Here is a 20,544-nt window from a genome sequence, read left to right as displayed (position 1 = left end):
TGCCCAATTCAGTGGAACCCAAAACCCAAATACCCTTTGGCGCAAGTCAAGGAATCTGCAGCCTACACGGCTGCAGAACCGTCTGAGCCTCTGATTCAGCCCGTCCACTCGACTCTGTACCAGAAGTCCGCAATCGGTCCTGTCGACTATGCTGCAAATGTTCAGCTCTGCTTTCACCTTGCAAGCAAGACTGGCAGCCTTTACCACTTCTGTTAGCCGCTCGAATCCAGAGAGGACCTCTTCTGATCCAAAGTGACACACATCATTGGCACCGATATGAGCAACCACCTGCCGCTGGCTGCACCCTGTGTTCTTCGTGGCACCCGGGAGGACCCTTTCCACATCTGGAATGACTCCACCCGGTATGCACACGGAGTGCACATTGGTTTTCTTTCCCTTCTTGGCAGCCATGTCCCTAAGGAGCCCCGCAACGCGCCTAACGTTGGAGCTCCCAACTACCAATAATCCCACCCTCTGTGATTGCCCAGCTCTTGCAGGCTGAGTGGTTTCCTCTGAAACAGGACAGGTGACAGCATCTGGCTCAGCGACAATGTCAGCCACAGACAGCACGTGGAACCTGTTAGTCAGACAAGCCAGGGAGGACCTTACGTGTGGCTGCCTGGCAAGTCTTTTGCCGCCTGCTTCGCCCCGGGGCGACCTCCCACTCGACCACAGGTGACGGGTCAACGTCAGTGCGAGCAGTAACTGGGTTGGCCACCGGTGAGGACCGATCGGAGGACTCGGACGTGCTGGACATCCTTTGGATCCCCACAGCCGGCCCACAACAGTGGTGCCCATCCACTGCAGCCTCAAGCTGTATACGAAGCCATCACAGCCTGAAGCTGAGAGGGAGGTGTCACCAACTCGGCTCGCATCTGCACACAACAATCGCAGTCCCTGCCCATACTAAAGACCGTGGAAAACTAAACAATGCATATGAACGGACAATCAGCACGTGCTGCGCAACTCTACTGTAGACCCTGGCGAAAGTGCAGGAACTGTGTCTAACAATACGCATATATTCAAAAACCTAACTACCAAACCACTCAGGTGAAACTAAATAACTCGCTCCTGACTAATAACTTGTAATATGTTACAAAATCGGTTTACTTTCCGACGCAAACGAAAACGCGAGAACTGTGGCTATTAGATATTAAATTAACACGCAGAAACTCAAGAAACTAAACTGTTAAAGACACAGATGATATAATAAAATTCGCTCCTGGTTAGGAACTCGTAAATGTCACAAAAGCGGTTACTTCCCTGTTGCCGTGTCTCAGTCTGCTACAACCGCCTGACTCTAATGCAAGTTTCCACGTGTCAGTGTATAATTAAGTTTGCCAGTTGCGAGCTCGCACTGTGACGAGAGGACTTGTTGGTAATGAACTATTGGACGTTGGACAGATCCGCAGATACATTTTAATGAAATCAGATGTGGCGTCGCTCTATACTATGATTAAAGGTTTAATTGTATTTCTGGTCGCGAGGTCGTGCCGCACGCATTTTCGTTTACAAGAAGAGCGGTCTCTAGTAGACGTAATTGGTGTTCAACAGATTTCCTTAAACGTGGAATCACATCAAGGTATATAGTTATTTTCTTTAGCGAAATGGTGTCTAACACAGTTCACAAGCGAGTGCGTACGCGTGAAATCAGTTGGTGCAGAGTTTGTCTGAGAATTTTTTTTTTTTTGTATTTACTATGCGTAGGGTATGCGAATATGATCTGGTGGGAGTCCACGTCATGATAATTAAGAAACTTTACAGAAATAAAACTGCCTATGATCTCTAGGATTTGGACAAAGTAAAATATTTGCGGTAATATAGACACCAGTACGAGTATGAAAAATGATAGATATAATGAGTTTTGCAATTAATAAGGGAAGTCATTAGGTGTACATTACGTTCGTGATCCTTGTATGTTTTAGGATTTGCCAACGAAAACACAGATCTATACGGAATATTTTAAATTGGAGGATAAAAGTTAAGAACAGAGAAAGAGGGAGATGAGGACCAATTATGTATCTCAGAGAGTATAATCAATTGTGATACCATTACAGTAGCTGATTGCAGATGCACCAGTAGCTTCAGAGGAATGCTCATAAACAATACTACTGGGTGCTGCAAATCTAAGTTTTGTGTCTACTGACTGTTATTAATTATGCTAATAAACAATTTCTTTCCAGCAAACATCGTCAATGGTAGTCGATTATGGTAAAATTATTTTTACTCAGTAACATTATTATCAGAGAAAATAGCATTAAGTTGTTAATGGCAATTTTTGCAGGGCTAACAGGAATAAATGGAAGGGCGAAGCATGAGCCTCGGAAGATACAGCTGAACCTGTCCGGAACCGACGCTTCCTTGACTCAGTGGCGGAGTTACGAGGGAATATCACGCTCGACAACTCTCGTCTGGATCCACAGCCAGCCTAATCTACTGATGGTTCAAATGGCTCTAAGCACTATGGGACTTAACATCTGAGGTCATCAGTCCCCTAGACTTAGATCTACCTAAACCTAACTAACCTAAGGACATCACACACATCCATGTCCGAGGCAGGATTCGAAACTGCGACCGTAGCAACTGCGCGGTTCCGGACTGAAGCGCCTAGAACTGCATAAGCAAATAAACTACCATGGACACTTTGTTAACCCAATGGCTTGCGAACTGGAGCTCTTGAGCTCTTCCTCCCCCCCCCCCCCCCCAACCCCTTTTTTTTTTATTCGCGTATGAATTCCTCGTGGCCATTTCTTGGCTTTTTCCTCTGATAGGTCGGCGTACAGAAGATTCATTTACCTGTTTACCAGATTATTCCACCACCTGTGTCGCAGATTTAGGTGGAAATAATCGAGGATTACGGTTTATCTCTCCTGGGATTAATTGGCTTCTTCTTTCATTTAGTTTCGTTTACTGTCCTTTTTAGGTCCAGAGTCAATGCGATCGTCGACCTGTGATCGCCAAATTACTGGTTCTGTTATGTAATGCGGAATTATTTCACAATCGATCGCACAGTAAATAGTATGGTTTGAACAGTCTAGTGGCGATACATCTTTCTGTAACTGCTAAGATATGTTCCCTTCCACTTTACATAATTGTATAAAATTTACCACAGCTCGCCTGTAATTTTATTATCAACATGCGAAGAAAACTACCAGTCTGGTTACTCTAAGTCTTTTACATATTCCATGACAACGCGTCTTTTGTAAATATGTTATTCATGAGTTATGATCGTTCTGTGAGATCGTATTACCGTTCCTGATGTGTTTTACATAATTACTTTGCAGATTTATTTCATAATTATTCGCTTAACGCCATATGCGTCAAATGACGGTGCAGTTTATCTGTTAATAAAATCATCAAGATGGAAATAATAATTTATGAAAAAATAATGACCGATTTCAGTGTTTATGCTCGTCATCTTCGAATCCAACGGACCGTAAAGATACAAGAAGTGCGAAATTAAATAGGGAAGTCAAGATCTAACATTGCGCGAGAAAAGACAGACCAACAAGGGTTAAAATAACGTAGCATTTACCCGTATGGTTGCAGCCGGCAGAACACAGGTGCACACGACAGTAGCGTGAAGTTAACGGGCGTCTACTGCTGCTGGTGGCTAATCTGCCACGATGCAGTTTGGTATAAACACTGTCTCCCGTTCCTTTGTCGTTGCGCATAATTGAGTTCGTAACCGTTGTTCGTATCCGTTCTTCAATTGTTTTGATTAATTACGTACTTGTTTTTACCATCTGATATCTGTCCTGTACTTAAGACTTTGTCAATGCTTATAACGATTATGATCGAACAATCGACTATCGCACTCGACAGAGGTCAAGTATTGTGTTTACAAGATTAGCTCACTCGGGAATTGATCCTGCCTGTACAGTCTGCTCTATGCAAAATGCCATGGCTGCTCGCCATATATTCCAACCATTATGGAGAAGTTATTGTAAAAATTATCTCCCGAAAATAAACAAAAAATGAGCGTGTAGGGGACCAACTTTTAAATAGAGTTTCTTTTTCAAGAAACTCGGTCCAAGATGGCAAACATGGGCAAAAAGTCAGCAAAAATTAAAAAAACGGATTTTCTTCAATAATTGAAACACTATAACTCCGACTGAAAGATGTTAAGCTAGATAGTTGTGGAGCTAGCTTAAAAAGGTCTATCAATTGATTTTTGTAAGTATCGATTGGTCTCTTAGGTTTAGAGTTATTTCAAAAACGTTAAAAATCTGGATCACTATAGCTCGACAACATTTATGTTCCCATACCTACTATTTACTTGAAGTACAGTTTTCGGTAAGTGAAAAAGGCACTTGTTTGAAAAATTAAACAAAAAATAATTATTTTTCGGATATATCGATTTTTTTAAAAAAGATGATCTCTATGACAGGCCAGAACTTCTCAGTAGATGGTCCTACAGTAAAGGTTTAGGTTTATTTTATACATAAAGAACTGTGCTACAATGTTATTAAACTATTTTTACAGTTTTATAAATTGCAAGGATCAAAAAATGACTTCGAGGAACTTGCATATTTTATAAAAATAAACTTCAAAAAAAACACTAGGCTATGTTTCATTCACTTTTAGTTTTAGTAACTGAGTAAGAAAGTAAAGCGGGCAAGCACGAAATGTGTCTACTATAGCTAGCGGCAGAAGGAGGGAACCGGCGTGCGCTCATTCTGAAAATTGATCCTTAGTGGCCCACACTTGCACGAACTTTGATAGCTCAGCTTCTGGACCACTTACAAAAATGCTTTTTCACTTACTATGGGGTAGTTTGACGAGATAAGCACATTTGTTAGAGCCTTTTCGCAAATTAGTCCTAGACATATTTATTTTTTGTTTAATTTACATTTATTTTACGTTTATCATAATTTTAATAATTTTATATTATTACAACAGTAATATGCAAAGATATCAATATATCATTAATCAAGGATTATGGAATCACAGACCGCTTAGAATCAGTTTTCAGAGAGAGCGCGCGCTGGTTTCCCCCACTCCGCCGACCGCTCCAGGTGAAGTACTCCGTGCTTGCACGCTTCACGTTATTATCCAGTTACTAATCCTAAAAATCGGTGAAACATATCCTAGCATCTTTTTCTTCAAAATATAAGTATTCAATATTGACATCCACCAAGCGCATGGCTGTAAAATGTTAATTGGATCCATTAGACATAAAAAATAGAAAACGTTATCTCAGATTTAGAAGGTAGTAGAATCACGTTTTTTAATTCATAAATAAACTCAGGAACTTCTTTCTTTAAAAGTTATTTTCATAAAATAAATTTGAGATAGCAGGTTATAACGAAAGTGCAAGCTTTTCTAATTCATTTATTGATCCTCACTCATAAAAATTATTTAATAGTGTCGTAGCACAATTCTTTGCGTAGAAAATAAGCTTAAAACCGTTACTGCAGGGTCTTCCGATGTTAAGCTCTATCCAATTATCAATAACGCCTTCCTAAAAAAATCGATATATCTTGAAAATAATTGATAACTTTTAATTTTTCAAGTAAGTACTTTTTTGACACACCGCGGCGTATACTCACAGAATATAGAAAGTATGGCAACTTTGCAGAAGTTTTTGGTCATGTTCGCCATCTTGGTTAGACTTTTATGAAAAATAAACTGTAATTAAAATTTAATTTCTTATTGCTTATATTTTTCGTTTCCAGGTAATAAATTTTAGGTAATAAATTTAGCGAATTTAACATTAGTCCGTCACAGACTGCATGGACTAATACTATCGCTAAACCGTCAGCAGAATAGTTGTGATCATTGTTTCTGGATTTGGTTCTTAACATTAGATACAACAGCCAGACCTTTATATTATGCTCCTAGCACAATTCTGTGAGAATTTAGTGTAAGACTATTGTCAGTGTGTGTTCCTTATTTTAATCGTTAAGATGCTGTATCTTTTACCTAATTTCTTGTTTCTTTAAAGGCAGGCAACTTGATAATGTCGTAATAACGAAACCGTTCGCAGAAAAATAAATATGTAATTACACAGTTGAAGTGGTGTTTATTAGTCATTAAAATTTTTATATGTATCAGTACTGATCAAAACTAGAGAAACAGTCCTGGGAAAATAAGTCTGGAAACAAATATGCATTGAGACGTGATCTATCTAACTGGTGTGGTCAGTCAATACTCGCAAAAAAAGTTTTCCATGACGCCCGTTCCTAGAACTCCTGAAGATAGATGTTGACTGTGGATATTGTATAACAGACACAGTCCCTTTGAGTGTTCTGAGATGTCACTAAACCAACCCAAAGATGTAAACAACCAAGCAAGAGCAGCGCCATTAGACGGAGGGGGTTCGACAGCCGTTCATTTCCAGTCATGCCACCAGGAACGAGGTACACGGCTCGTGTTGTCTGTAGTTCAACCATGCCTAGACGGCCAATACCGCGGTTCAATCGCGTCCGCATTGTTACTTTGTGCCAGGAAGGGCTCTCAACAAGAGAAGTGTCCAGGCATCTCTAAGTGAACCAAAGCGATATTGTTCGCACAGAGACAGGAACTGTCCACGACGTACCTCGCTCAGGTCGCCCAACGGCTACTACTGCTGCGGATGACCGCTACCTACGGATTATGGCTCGGAGGAAGCCTGACAGCAACGCCACCATGTTGAATAATGCTTTTTATGCAGCCACAGGACGTCATGTTACAACTCAAACTGTGCGCAATAGGCCGCATGATGCGCTTCACTCCCGACGTCCATGGCGAGGTCCATCTTTGCAACCATGACACCATGCAGCGCGGTACAGGTGACCCAACACCAGGCCGAATGGAACGCTCAGGATTGGCATCACGTTCTCTTCAAACGAAGAGTGTCGCATAAACCTTCAACCAGAAAATCGTTGGAGACGTGTTTGAAGGCAACCTGGTCTGGCTGAACACGATAGACACACCGTCCAGCGAGTGCAGGAAGTTGGAGGATCCCAGCTGTTTTGGGGTAGCATTATATGGGGCCGACATCCGCCGTTGGTGGTCATGGAAGGCGCCGTAACGGCTGTACGCTACGAGAGTGCCATCCTCCGACCGACAGCGCAACCGTATCGGCAGTATACTGGCGAGGCATTCGCCTTCATGGACGACAATCTGCGCCCCCGTCGTGTAAATCTCGTGAATGACTTCCTTCAGGATAACGACATCGTTCGAATAGAGTGACCAGCATGTTCTCCAGACATGAACCCTATCGAACGTGCCTGGGATTGATTGGAAATGGCTGTTTATGGACGATGTGACCCACCAACCACTCTGAGTGATCTACGCCGAATCGGAATTGGGGAGTGGGAACCAATCTGGACCAGAGGTGCCTTGATGAACTTGTGGACAGTATGCCATGACGAATACATGCATGCATCAATACGAGAGGACGTGCTTCCGGGTATTAGAGGTACCGATGTGTACAGCAGGCTGGACCACCAACTATGAAGGTCTCGCAGTATGGTTGTACAACATGCAATGTATGGATTTCATTAGCAATAAATAGGGCGGAAATGATGTTTATGTGCATCTCTATTTCAATTTTCTCCACAAGTTCCGGAACTCTCGGAACCGAGGTGACGCAAAACTTTTTTTTATGTGTCTACGTTCATAGCATCCCACATTTAGCGTTCTCTTAATCGCACGAAGTTGACCTCAACCTAACCACGAAAATCACCTCCATACCATAAATCACCTCCTCTGCACTTTTCTGTTGGCACTACACATGATGGCAGGTAACGTTCCCCAGATATTCGCCAAACCCAAACCTTTCCATCGGACTGCCACAGAGCATTGGAGCGATTCATCACTCCAAGTCACTCGTCCCCAGTCTTCCACCGTCCAGTGGCGTCGCTGTTTGCACACCTCAAACGCCGCTTAGCACTGATTGCAAAACTGCATGAGTCATCAGGAGCTGCTGAACCACTGTACGCCATTCCTTTTGACTCCCTATCCTCAGTCTCCCTGCTAACTGGACTGCTGGTAGGGCTTTAGAACCCACGAATGATTTCTTCCGACGATTTCTTTCGGTTTTTTATACCTACCGTCCGTAATGCTATACGGTCCCTGTCCGTCAGTACATGAGGACTGCCAAGTCTTCGTACAGCTGTGGTTTTTTCTTCTCAGTTACAGTTCACAAACACGTCACCAGCAGTCGTCTCGGGGAGCTACAGAAAGACTGAAATGTCTCAGGGATTTTTTACTCAGGTGACATCCAATGACTAATCGATGTTCGAAGTCTCTGCTGACCGACCCATTGTCCTGTTATTGTTTCTCTACTGAAGGCACAATACTCCCTGCCTCTCGTGACATCTAGTGGTTATTTCCCCGTTAGATATGGGTGTCCCGAAACTTCTGATGAGGTAGTGAGTGTACGGAATAGCTGATGTAAGGGAATGTTAGGACCGCTATGTCTGATGTGAACATATCTGTCAGAGAACCAAGTATGAAGACAAACACAACCAAATGGAAGCGACCAACTAATGTCGACAGTAGTACACCCCACAGCACTGAGAATTCTCCATGTTCGACACAAATTAATTGTATGATGTTTCAAAATGTATTTATTTCCGGCTATAAGCATGCAGAACTTTTTATTCTCTTGTAAGAATATAACAAACTTATCAAAAACTTTTGGTATAAAAATTGAGATTCCTAAACTGAGCATTTTAAAAGCAGCGGAAAAATGTTCCTGTTAGAGCACAAAAGAAGACCCGTGGCACGAAAGGGAAGCATTGATTGAGAAAGGGGTGAGACAGAGTTATGGCCTATCTCTGATGTTATTCAATCTGTATATTATGCAAGCAGTAAAGGAAACAAAAGAAAAAATTGGAGTAAAAATTAAAATCCATGGGGAAAAAATAAAATCTTTCAGCTTTGCCGACGACATTGTAATTCTGTCAGAGACAGCAAAGGACCTGGAAGACCAGTTGAACGGAATGGACAGTTTCTTCAAATGAGGATATAAGATGAACATCGACAAAAGCAAAACGAGGATAATGGAATGTAGTCGAAATAAATCAGATGATGCTGAGGGAATTAGATTAGGAAATGAGAAACTTAAAGTAGTAGATGAGTTTTGCTATTTGGGGAGCAAAGTAACTGATGATGGTCGAAGTAGAGAGGATATAAAATGTAGACTGACAATGGCAAGGAAAGCTTTTCTGAAGAAGAGAAATTTGTTAACATCGAGTATAGATTTAAGTGTCAGGAAGTCTTTCCTGAAAGTATTTGTATGGAGTGAAGCCATGTATGGATGTGAAACATGGACGATAAACAGTTTAAACAAGAAGAGAATAGAAGCTTTCGAATTGTGGTGCTGCATAAGAATGCTAAAGATTAGATGGGTAGATCAAGTAACTAATGAGGGTGGTATTGAATAGAATTGGGGAGAATAGGAATTTGTGGCACAACTTGATAGAAGAAGGTAAGACACGTTCTGAGGCATTAAGGGATCATCAATTTATTGTTGGATGGAGGCACGGAGTGTAAAAAACGTAGAGAGAGACCAAGTGATGAATACACTAAGCAGATTCAGAAGGATGCAGGTTGCAGTAGTGACTCGGAGATGAAGAAGCTTGCACAGGATAGAGTAGCATGGAGAGCTGAATCAAACCAGTCTCTGGACTCCCAACGACAACAACAAGCAGGAAAAGTGGGGAACCAACTGCCTCGATCATCATTCCACTTTCTTCACCAAAAATTCTGGAATGCGAACATATTCGCGCTCTTTTAACACACAACATTCTAAACCCCAGTCTCTCTCTGTGGTTAAGCCATCATACTTAGTATCTTTCTCTCACTGCCACAATCTTTACATGTCTCTCTCCCACTGTCTTCGTTTTTTCTGATTGGTTTACAGTATTTCCCACTGCCAGTCTCCTGTCTAACTATCATTGTCTCCTTTTGTCTTTGTTTCCCTCTGCCACTGTCTCCACCATAAATCGGCAGTTCAAAAGTTCTGGAGGGTCCAATTCATGTCTTCGCAATTAAATTTTCGATCGAAAACGTGCACTTCCCTGTACCTACGCATTAGTTCGCCGATCTCGGGGGTCCAGAACTCCAGAGGTCTCTACTCCTCTCCTTAGCACTCCCATTGCTTCTAGCTCTATCCATTTCTGTTTCTCTTTACTCCCGCTGTTTCTAATTGACCCTCAATGTCGTCTCTCTCGTTAGGTCCCACTCTTATTACCCTCGTCCATCTCTCTCTCTCTCTCTTTCAGTGCCACTTTCTCTCTCTCACCATCAGTGTCTTCTCTGTGTTTCTCTCCCACTGGCACCGACTCCTCCCACTTTCTCTTCCACTTCCATTGTCCCCTATATCTGCTAATGCTGATTATAAACACAGTTTTGTAACCCTAGAACCTTTTGGATGGTCCTAAAGCCCTTGCTACATTTCACTACATAATTTAAAACTTACGTCTCATATTTTACTCGCATAAGTATGGTACTATGAACCTCCAGATCTCGGTAACGGATAAAATATAGAAAGATTTTCGAACGTCCCATAGAATATCACCTTAACAACATCAGGTAAGAATTTCGACGATCTGCCATGGATGGAAATTATAAAAGTGGCCATCACCACCTTTGTACTTTTCATACCCAAAACGTACACCTTTTAGAGTTTCCTTATGAATCGCCAATGAACAAATGGTGCTTTTACAAGCCGCATAGACCACACAATGCAAAATAACCAACCGATTTGCTTAACGTACACCTTTTCGAGTTTCCTTATGAATCGCCAATGAACAAATGGTGCTTTTACAAGCCGCATAGACCACATAATGCAAAATAACCACCGATTTGCTTAATTTAGCTGTGCTGGAGGAAGTGTGTAGTACTTTAACTCTGATCTTGTACTGTTGGATTGGTATAGTGTGCCCGTTCTGCCAGTAGGTATAGGTCGTCAGGCTAAGGTCATCCAAAACTCTCGATCCATATAGTAGAACCAGAGATATCACATTCAGAGAAATCGCATTTTCGCACTCGGCTTTTTGAGACGAACGTATACCGTGCACTGCAGTACAAGGACCGAGAAAGACGCTATGGTCGGGAACGAGTATTTCAGGTGGTATTAACTCTTGAATGAGCAGTGCAAGTGAGACTTGTGTCTGTCAACTTCTTATGTTTCGTAATAAACAACTGTTTACCATACCGATGTTGTCTCAATGATGAAAGTCTAAACACAGTCCCCCGTGATGTGTCCTCAGAGGAGTTAATCACTGTTAAAGGTTCCCCACTGGTGATCGAGGTTAGAGCATTACTGTTTACTCAAACTTACAGACGTGCGTTTAATGTGTGGTGAAGCAAGTTGCTCTCTGCGGAAAGTCGAAATGATAAACAGAGTAATATTTCGCGATAGCTGTTAATATAACTGAAAGAAATTTGTAGCTGTGGATGAAAACTATCGACAAACAGAGCCCCAGCAGTAGGCCAAAGGACTCCAGAAGTAACTGTTTATGCAGAAAAATATACAAAGTCTTCGTACATAAATATTTAAATTGGATGATGGTGGGACATCAGCTGTTTATGAACAATGGAATCATATCTTACATATGTCTGATTGGCAATGCATATTTTCCTTCCTGTTAGTTAAATTGTGCACACAAAGAAGGGTTTAGGGTATTACTATTAGCTGTTAACACAATTTTAGTACCGTTTCATGCCTATATTATTATCTCTAAGAGTAACGGTTTGTCACCTAGACTTACATACATCCTCATTTTATTCAAATATCTGGTATTGATCTGTAATAGAAATAAACGTGTATATATAACCTCATTTTTACTTGTTTGTACCATATACATTGCTAATGTTAAGGTAAATTGCATCTTAATGAAAATGAACGAAATGTAACTACTTTTAATGAATTCATCCTTTATATAATATGTTTCTAATATATTTATTTTGTACAATAGCTCACGCACTGCTGATGTCTAACATTGTTTGTTTTATGTGTGTTGTGTTATGTAGGGCCCGAAGGTGGCGTTGACGCAACGTCGAAACTAGTAGCCAAATAAATATGAAATCTTAAGTACAGCTGGAGGAGTTTCATTTTTAATAAAAATAAATACAAAGTGCGTTGTCGTCATAAATATAAATTATTATAATGCAAAGAGGTATAGGCTCGCAAAAATCAGAGAAAATATCTCTGAATCGACGAATAATTATTATAAACTGCGTAAAACAATAAAAGTATCACTTTTTCTAAACCCTATAATTGTCTTCCACTGAGAAGCATAGGCTTAAAATTTGGTTCTAATGGGCCTACAACAGTCTTTTGTAATGCTGCAAAACCTTGGTGCCTTCTACACTTCAAACAGTAAGATGCCGACACTTGCCAAAAAACAGGCCAAAACTCAGAAGTTCATGTGAGGTGTAAAGTAGGTTTGTGATCTAATGGGACTAAATTTCAGCACAATTCTGGCCAACGCCACCATGGATTTCTCTCACGATGGAAAGCCACTCTCCTCCCCCCCCCCCCCCCTCTTCTTTTCTTAAACGTATTTCCTATCTCTTCTTTTGACCTGCAATATTAGTAATTTTCGCCTCACAAACATTAATATACGTGCAATAGTAAACGCCTGATGGCCTAAAGTTATCGAACAATTGTAAAGTAAAAGAAATGAACCATCGCATAGCAGCGACAAAGTCTATAATTCTTTATCTTTGCCGTTCTTGCGCGGTGCCTGTAAATCTCTATGTACATGTATCGATTAATGGTATAAAAAAGAATTCTGTTGTTTCAAGACAAATGAGGCATTTGGCGCCTCAGCTTTTACTGTTTGTATTCTATGAAAGGCGGACGCGGACTTGCTGCGTTTCGCAACTGTATTTTATATTTTATGTGAAAATATTGAGTGAATGTGCTAATTGTTATTTTTTCCCATCAGAAAACATGTAGTTTCTTGTAACTGATTACGAACAGACAGCATCAAGAGAACGTTTTGACTTATGTATAAAGTATTTAGCCACAATGGTCATCTACTGTAATCTAATATGAAAAGGTACGTAGCATTAGAAAAAAGTGTGTTAAAGATAGGTGTGCTTATTTTAGTAAATTAACCTTGATGATTTCCATCTCCTTATTTACCTGAATGATAATTATTTTGTGTTACTTCACCACCAGAAATTACGATCACGCTGATGGGCCGAACGCAGCATGAGGCAGAAGGAACATTATCGTTTTCCTATTATTTCTGAACCAACTCTTCTTTAATTGTGTAGTGTTCCATTTCTTTTAAAGTCTATAAATCTTCTGGTCCCTTAGTGTTGATCCGGGTGTGACTACATCGCAACTATAAAAATGCACAGAAATGATAATGTTTCTTCCGAACGATCTCAGATATATCAGTATGCTGCTGCTCTTATTCAGGTATTTAATGCTCAACGTAAGTAATCAATCCCTGATTCTGATGCCAAGTGGCCCACCAAAATATTCACTTTTGCGACATTAAAGGATAAAAAACAAATCTTTTTATTTTCGCGCCCGCCACCCCCCTCCCCCAAGAGCAACGTTACAAATCACTCAGCGATGGAGGTCGCAACCGCTACGCCCAGCGTTGAAACCAGGCAGTTTTCTAGTGGGTGGCCGATGAAAACATTTCAGACACAGCTAAAATCAGAACCGACGCGATAAAGCCTCAGGCGGTTGCGTAAAGAGCGTCAGTTAAATTACCCTTTCCCTTGGAACATAGATCCCCAGACATTTCGCCATCGAAAAGGACAGTTCGCAGTGCATTGAGCAACAGGACGATGTTCCTGACAACCTTTGACACTGTTGAATCCCACTGGACGATTCAACCCGTCTCTAAGGACATCTTGGGACAGTAACCTCACTGAGCGTCATCGCATCGTTCTGGAGTAAAGAGAAACCGCTAGTTTTGATCTGATATGCAGGGTAAACCACTAAGGCTCGTTCAGAACTATTTGACAGATTTTGAATGAGAAGCACCAAAGGGTGCTTGTGCTATCTAGCGCTTCTGTTTCGCGCCGTGCTACGGTGTCATCACTGTGGGCTGTCCGCCCCGATAGTTGAGTGGTCAGCGTGACGGATTGCCGTCCTACGGGCCCGGGTTCGATTCCCGGCTGGGTCGGAGATTTCCTCCGCTCAGGGTCTGGGTGTTGTGATGTCTTCATCATCATTTCATCCCCATCCGGCGCGCAGGTCGGCCAATGTGCAACCCGGGCAATGAGGCCATACGCTCATTTCATTTCATCACTGCGGCCTGCTACAATGAGACTCGTACGAATAAAATCGCAAAGGTTCCTTCTAAACGCACCCAGTTCGGCAACACCCTCGGTGCCACCCGCCCTGCTCTGTTGAGCACTTTAAAAAGCCGTGAACGAGCCATAGGCGGCAGCACGCCAACTCCACTGCTGCTCTACCCCTGTTGGCAGGTGTGGGGAATCGGAGGGGTGTCCGGTTGCCTGCCTGATGGTGCCTAGGATTCTTTCAGGACTTGTCTCTGTTCAGTTACATTTTTAAAGTGCTCAGCAGAGGACGCTGGGTGACACCGAAAGTGGTCTTGGACGGACACACTGCCATTTTGTTCACGCGTGTGTGAATGCAGCATCTACACCCCCATGATCACGCCACAGCAGTGCGCGAAATAGGAGCACTGAAAAAGCATAATCACTTTTGATCACGTTCAAATTTCGGTGAATGGTTTTGAGCGGTCCATAATGGTTCCACGCTGTACACCAGAGAAAAACAATTGCAGTTGCACTGCGCTCCAAATGGTTGTGGTCGCGTCCAGTGAGGTTGCCGGCACATGGTGTCCTTAGAGTTGGGCTGAAGCGTCCGTAGGGTGTCACCAGTGCAAAAGTTTCTCAAGAACGTCGTCCTTATGCTCATCAAACTGTGAACTTTCATTTTCGATGGCGAAATGTGTGGGTATCAACGCCCCAATACAAAGGGCGGTTTCATTGACGTCCTTTTTACGTCCTCCTGAGGCATTTTCACGTCTATTCTGATCGGCTCTGTGTCGGAAATGTTTTCCTCGGCCACCCATAAGAGAACGGCGTTATTTGAACGTTGGGCGTTGCGGTTCTGATCTCCATTGTAGAGCGGTCATATTGAGAAGTGGAATATGTGTAAGAATGGTGTGACGGCCTGCCCATCGCGTGCAAGTTCACAGTGGCGTTGTGGAAAATTGTGCTGAAATTTGATGCCAATGTTACATCATCACTAACCCACCTTCAATATAACATGAACCTTTTTTTTCTGTTCGGAGTGTCGTCGAGTCCGAGGGTGACGTCGAGCCAAATGTCAAGCTTCTGCGTCGCAATGGGAGACACTTACTCAGTTTCGAAAACCTGATCCTCTAACTGTGTTGCGTAGTGCATGTTAGTCATCTCCCAGTCGCCACTGCACGAAAATGAGCTGCTACTTTTCGCTCACATTACTTACCGAAGTTTTTAGTTAGTTTTTAGCCTCGAGCGTTTCATTTCCTGAAATCTATCCAAAAATAATTCTTGTCGTTTTCTCGCCATCGCTTTACAGAGTGACACCACATGGCCGATAGGCCACGATGTCATTTTTGTCCAATAAAATGTTCAAATGTGTGTGAAATCTTATGAGACTTAACTGCTAAGGTCATCAGTCCCTAAGCTTACACATTATTTAACCTAGATTATCCTACGGACAAACACACACACCCATGCCCGAGGCAGGACTCGAACCTCCGCCGGGATCAGCCGCACAGTCCATGACTGCAGCGCCCAAGACCGCTCGGCTAATTCCGCGCGACTTTTGTCCAATAAGTGTCTACATGTGCTCTGTGACGCAGACTTGAAGTTGGTGCCAATACAACCAATTTTCACTATTACCTATAATAGTTCAATGAAAGAAATGATACTGCATGCAGGTTTTAAGTGTGGGTCAACCTCGGCCCAGCTGCGAGGAGAGTTTTTGAAGTCAATCTGTTCTGACCGCTATACGATGCTAAAATCTCACTTTAAACTGCCCAGCGATAATACGCCTAGCAATGTAATTTTCATAGCCCTCACTCAGACTACTATTATCGCAGATTATCGAAAAAACTGTCTGTGGGAACACTTCAAATAGATTGCAAAAAATGGTTCAAATGGCTCTGAGCACTATGGGACTCAACTGCTGTGGTCATCAGTCCCCTAGAACTTAGAACTACTTAAACCTAACTAACCTAAGGACATCACACACATCCATGCCCGAGGCAGGATTCGAACCTGCGACCGTAGCAGGCGCACGGTTCCGGACTGAGCGCCTAGAACCGCGAGACCACCGCGGCCGGCAATAGATTGCAAGCCGAGTGTAACAGAACTTAGCAGATACAGCGGTATTGTCGACTAATTAATACGGTGTACTGCAGCTATAATATTAAGTTCTAATAGTTTATCACGCTGATCCAGCAGTTCCATATTTTCTTTATGATAATTGGGTGAAGAGTGAGATGTAAAACACCCCGTAGCATCTGTTCCCTAATTATCAAAATACCACTCACGCCCGGTTGCAGAGGGGCTGTGGTGGTGGTGGTGGTGGTGGTGAGACGTGGAGTATGTTGCATGCCAACCATTTGGTGCAGAACGTAATACAGTCAAGTGGACTTCTCCGAATTGTTTAACTGACTCTCTTCGCTTTGCGACGGGAGAATTTATCGAATATATGTTCTGCATATATAATTCCTGGACTCTTGTTATCAACATCATTACGAAAACAGGACCAACAAGAACAATAAATAAATTCACTAAAAATTGTTGGACAAATACTATTAATAATTCTGGAATCAGCAGTCGCAATAACTCAAACTTATGCCATCTTAGTTTTAGAAATTCTACATTCTAGAGAAGTATACAAAATTTAAAGATTAAAAACAGTCTTGATCGCAACTTTTTATTTTTATTGGAGCGACCGGTTTCGATTCTATTTAAGAACCATCTTCGGACTTCAGAACGCAGTTATTCCAGCGTCGAGGGTCGGCGCAACTTGTACCACGGAGTCCACCCACCGTTCTGGAGTCTGAAAACGGTTCTTAAATAGAATCGAAACCGGTCACTCCAATAGAAATAAAAAGTTGCGATCAAGACTGTTTTTAATCATTAAATTTTAATTTTAAAGATCGCTGACAATGTTTTCAAAAATTTTAAGTATACAAAAGTTAATTTAAAATCTCACTCAAATGACCCTTCTGAGATAGTAGATTAGTAACATTTCTTGTATTTCAGGTAACACCTATCTCTACAGCCGGCCGGAGTGGCCGTGCGATTCTAGGCGCTACAGTCTGGAACCGAGCGACCGCTACGGTCGCAGGTTCGAAAAACTGCCTCGGGCATGGATGTGTGTGATGTCCTTAGGTTAGTTAGGTTTAAGTAATTCTAAGTTCTAGGGGACTGATGACCTCAGATGTTAAGTCCCATAGTACTCAGAGCCATTTGAACCATTTTTTTGCAACAACGTTCCGATGAGTTTCCTACTCGTTATCTTCGGGCGAAATCACACAGACTGGCCGGCTCACCGGATCTCGATACAAGTCCGCCGGACGGATTCGTGCCGGGGACCAGGCACTCCTTCCCAATCCGGAAAGCTGTGCGTTAGACCGCAGGGCTAACCGGGCGCGCACTTCAGACATTAGTCGAGTCCATGCCACTTTGTGTTGCAGCACTTCTGCGTTCTCGCGGGGGCGCTACACGATATTAGGCAGGTGTGCCAGTTCCTTTGGCTTTTCATTGTATATACAAAGTGAACTTCTCCATTGTATACACAAAGTGAACTTTTGTAGTGATTGTTGGTACCTTTAATTGTGCAACGGTATAACTCTAACAATATAAATGACTAGTATAACTGACATTGTCTGTAAAGGGGCTCTGTAGCAGATGTGATGACACAGTAGGAGAGAATTCATAAAAACTTAAGATACTCAAAATAGCAGAAATATGAATTTGATTCATTTGTTCCAACGTCAACTACACTGAATTCGAATGTTCAAGAATTTGAAGTGAATGACTTGCAATATGTCTTATTTTTAAAGCTTATCCAGGGAACGCAGAACGGGGATACTAGGATGAATAACATTCAAGTGACGGATGCTAAGAATCGACAAACAAATAACAGATAAGCGGAGCGAATGAACTCAGTTATCAACGCACAGATATGATTAACTAAAATCTCAATTAGATTCGCCATGCGATGATGTTGAAACTGTGCTCGTAAATGTAAAAACTGAATTACATGAACACACAGAACACTGGGAGCAGGCAGCGAACGACACAGCTAATTTCGTTACTCAACTAAACACAGAGGTTGCTAATATTAAACGCGATTGTATCACGAAGCACAAAGAAATTTATACATTGTTTACGGGTGTTCAGAAACAAAGTGCGGCACTCGAAACTAAATTTAATAGCATTAATTCTACCACCTGCAATCATGACAATAATGTTGAACTGTTTGAATGCGAAATGGTAAAACAGGAAATTAACAGTTGTTTGAAAGAAAGAGGTCTTGATTTTATAGTACCGGCATTACACCAGGGAGCCATCGGTCACTCCAACGTGCAAAAATTTCAAAAATTTCAAGTATTCCACCCAGGAAACAGAACCTATCCGGTTCTTTCTGCGGACCAATTTCATATTGCTTTCCAATGGCATATTCTGAACGACAAACAATCAAGATATGCCCAAGCTATTTGAAAGATGGAGCACATATTTGTGGAAACAAATCTCCTAAGATATTTAAAACATTCCAAGAACTTCAGAAGGCTTGTTTGCGTAAAAATTGGTCTCAAAGCTTCTAGCAGAAAATTAGAACTGATTTGATGTTGCCGCTGGTATATGATCGTAAGAAAGGCATAATGAGGAGGTATTGTCAATATCACTGGGATAATAACGCCTTTCTGGACGATCCGGTAAGCTGCATGAATGCATGGTTTCGCGGCGATATGAATTAATAACATTTTCTCGGGCATCCAGCCGCGTCAGGTGGTTAAAACCCCACGAGCTTTCGACCGAGCTCTCCCCGGTCATTGTCAAGTGGTAAGACTGACAGTCAGAGCTCGGTCGAAAGCTCGTGGGGCTTTAACCACCTGACGCGGTTGGATGCCCGAGAAAATTTTATTAGATCCGGTAAGCTGTTAATTAAATGATCAAATGTGTATGAATTCCTAAGGGACCAAACTGCTTCGGTCATCGGTCGCTAGACTTACACACTACTTAATCTAACTTAAATTAACTTACGCTAAGAGCAACACACACACACCCATGCCCGAGGGAGGACTCGAACCTCTGGCGGGAGGGGCCGCGCAGTCCGTGACATGGCGCCTCAAACCGCAATGCCACACTGCGTGGCTGCTGTTAATTAAATTGTTAATTAAAAGATTGCCATTCGCTGTGCATGGGCACATATTTCAGTATCTTAAAAATAGCAGCGAATCAGCTACTGTATACATCTGAAGATTTTTACAGTTGCTGATTCGCAGCCATTTTTAAGATTTTGAAATATGTTATTTGATAATTTGTGGTAAGTTCCTATGGGACCAAACTGCTGAGATTACCGGTCCCTAGGCTTACACACTACTTAACCTAACTTACGCAAAAGACAACACACATACCCATGCCCGAGGGAAGACTCGAACCTCCGACGTGTGGAGCCGCGTGACCATGGCACGGTGCCTGAGACCACGCGGATACCCCGCGCGGCTTGATATATGTGAATACCCAAGTATCAAAGGCTGTCACCAAGTATATGGTCATTAGTTTTAAAATATTAAAAAGAGGTATGGCCATTGATTTTACATTGTTAGAACCCATTCCTTCAGAGGAAGATATTCTTCGAAACATCGAGACCTAGGACAAGGGCTCCTAAACCTTTGTTTTGCAACCGGTTGGCTGATTTTTTTGAACCTCTTCAGTTTTATACAGTTCCTGATTCTCAGCCATGTTTAAGACTTTTAAGAAGTATTATTAATGCTCGATCGCATGGAGGTCATTGATGATGGAAGCCAAAGGTAGGGAGGAAACCAAAATAATCAACGAAATGAACATTCGGGCACGAAGCAGTGTCAACATTACAATAATAATAAGCAGAGTAGTTGGGTGGCAACGGCCTTGCCGCAGTGGATACGCCGGTTCCCGTGAGATCACCGCAGTTAAGCGCTGTCGGGCGTGGTCGGCACTTGGATGGGTGACCATCCAGGCCGCCATGCGCTGTTGCCATTTTTCGGGGTGCAGTCAACCTCCTGATGCCAATTGAGGAGCTACTCTACCGAATAGTAGCAGCTTCGGTCAAGAATACCAGCAAAACGACCAGGAGAGCGGTCTGCTGACCCCACGCCCCTCCCGTCTGCATCCTCCACTGAGGATGACACGGCGGTCGGATGGTCCCGGTAGGCCACTCGTGGCCTGAAGACGGACTTATAATAAATAATAATAATAATAATAATAAAGCAGAGTAGTTGCAACCGACGGGCAGATGAATAGCATTGACAGGTAGATGATCAGTACGTAAATAAACAACGTCGACAGTATGAAGAATATTATCGGCCTTCGTACGACGAACGAGGACATAACAGG

General features: G+C 42.4%; 1 pseudogene; it reads left to right on the top strand.

Moving 5' to 3' along the window:
• The first annotated feature begins 20,069 nt into the window (after window positions 1-20,069).
• Window positions 20,070-20,187, top strand: LOC126204582 (5S ribosomal RNA; annotated as a pseudogene).
• The last annotated feature ends 357 nt before the right edge of the window (window positions 20,188-20,544 follow it).

Source organism: Schistocerca nitens, chromosome 9 (genome assembly GCF_023898315.1).
Source record: "Schistocerca nitens isolate TAMUIC-IGC-003100 chromosome 9, iqSchNite1.1, whole genome shotgun sequence".
Taxonomy (NCBI): domain Eukaryota; kingdom Metazoa; phylum Arthropoda; class Insecta; order Orthoptera; family Acrididae; genus Schistocerca; species Schistocerca nitens.
The sequence above is the reverse complement of the archived record's forward strand: the minus strand, read 5'-3'. Positions and strand labels throughout refer to the sequence as shown.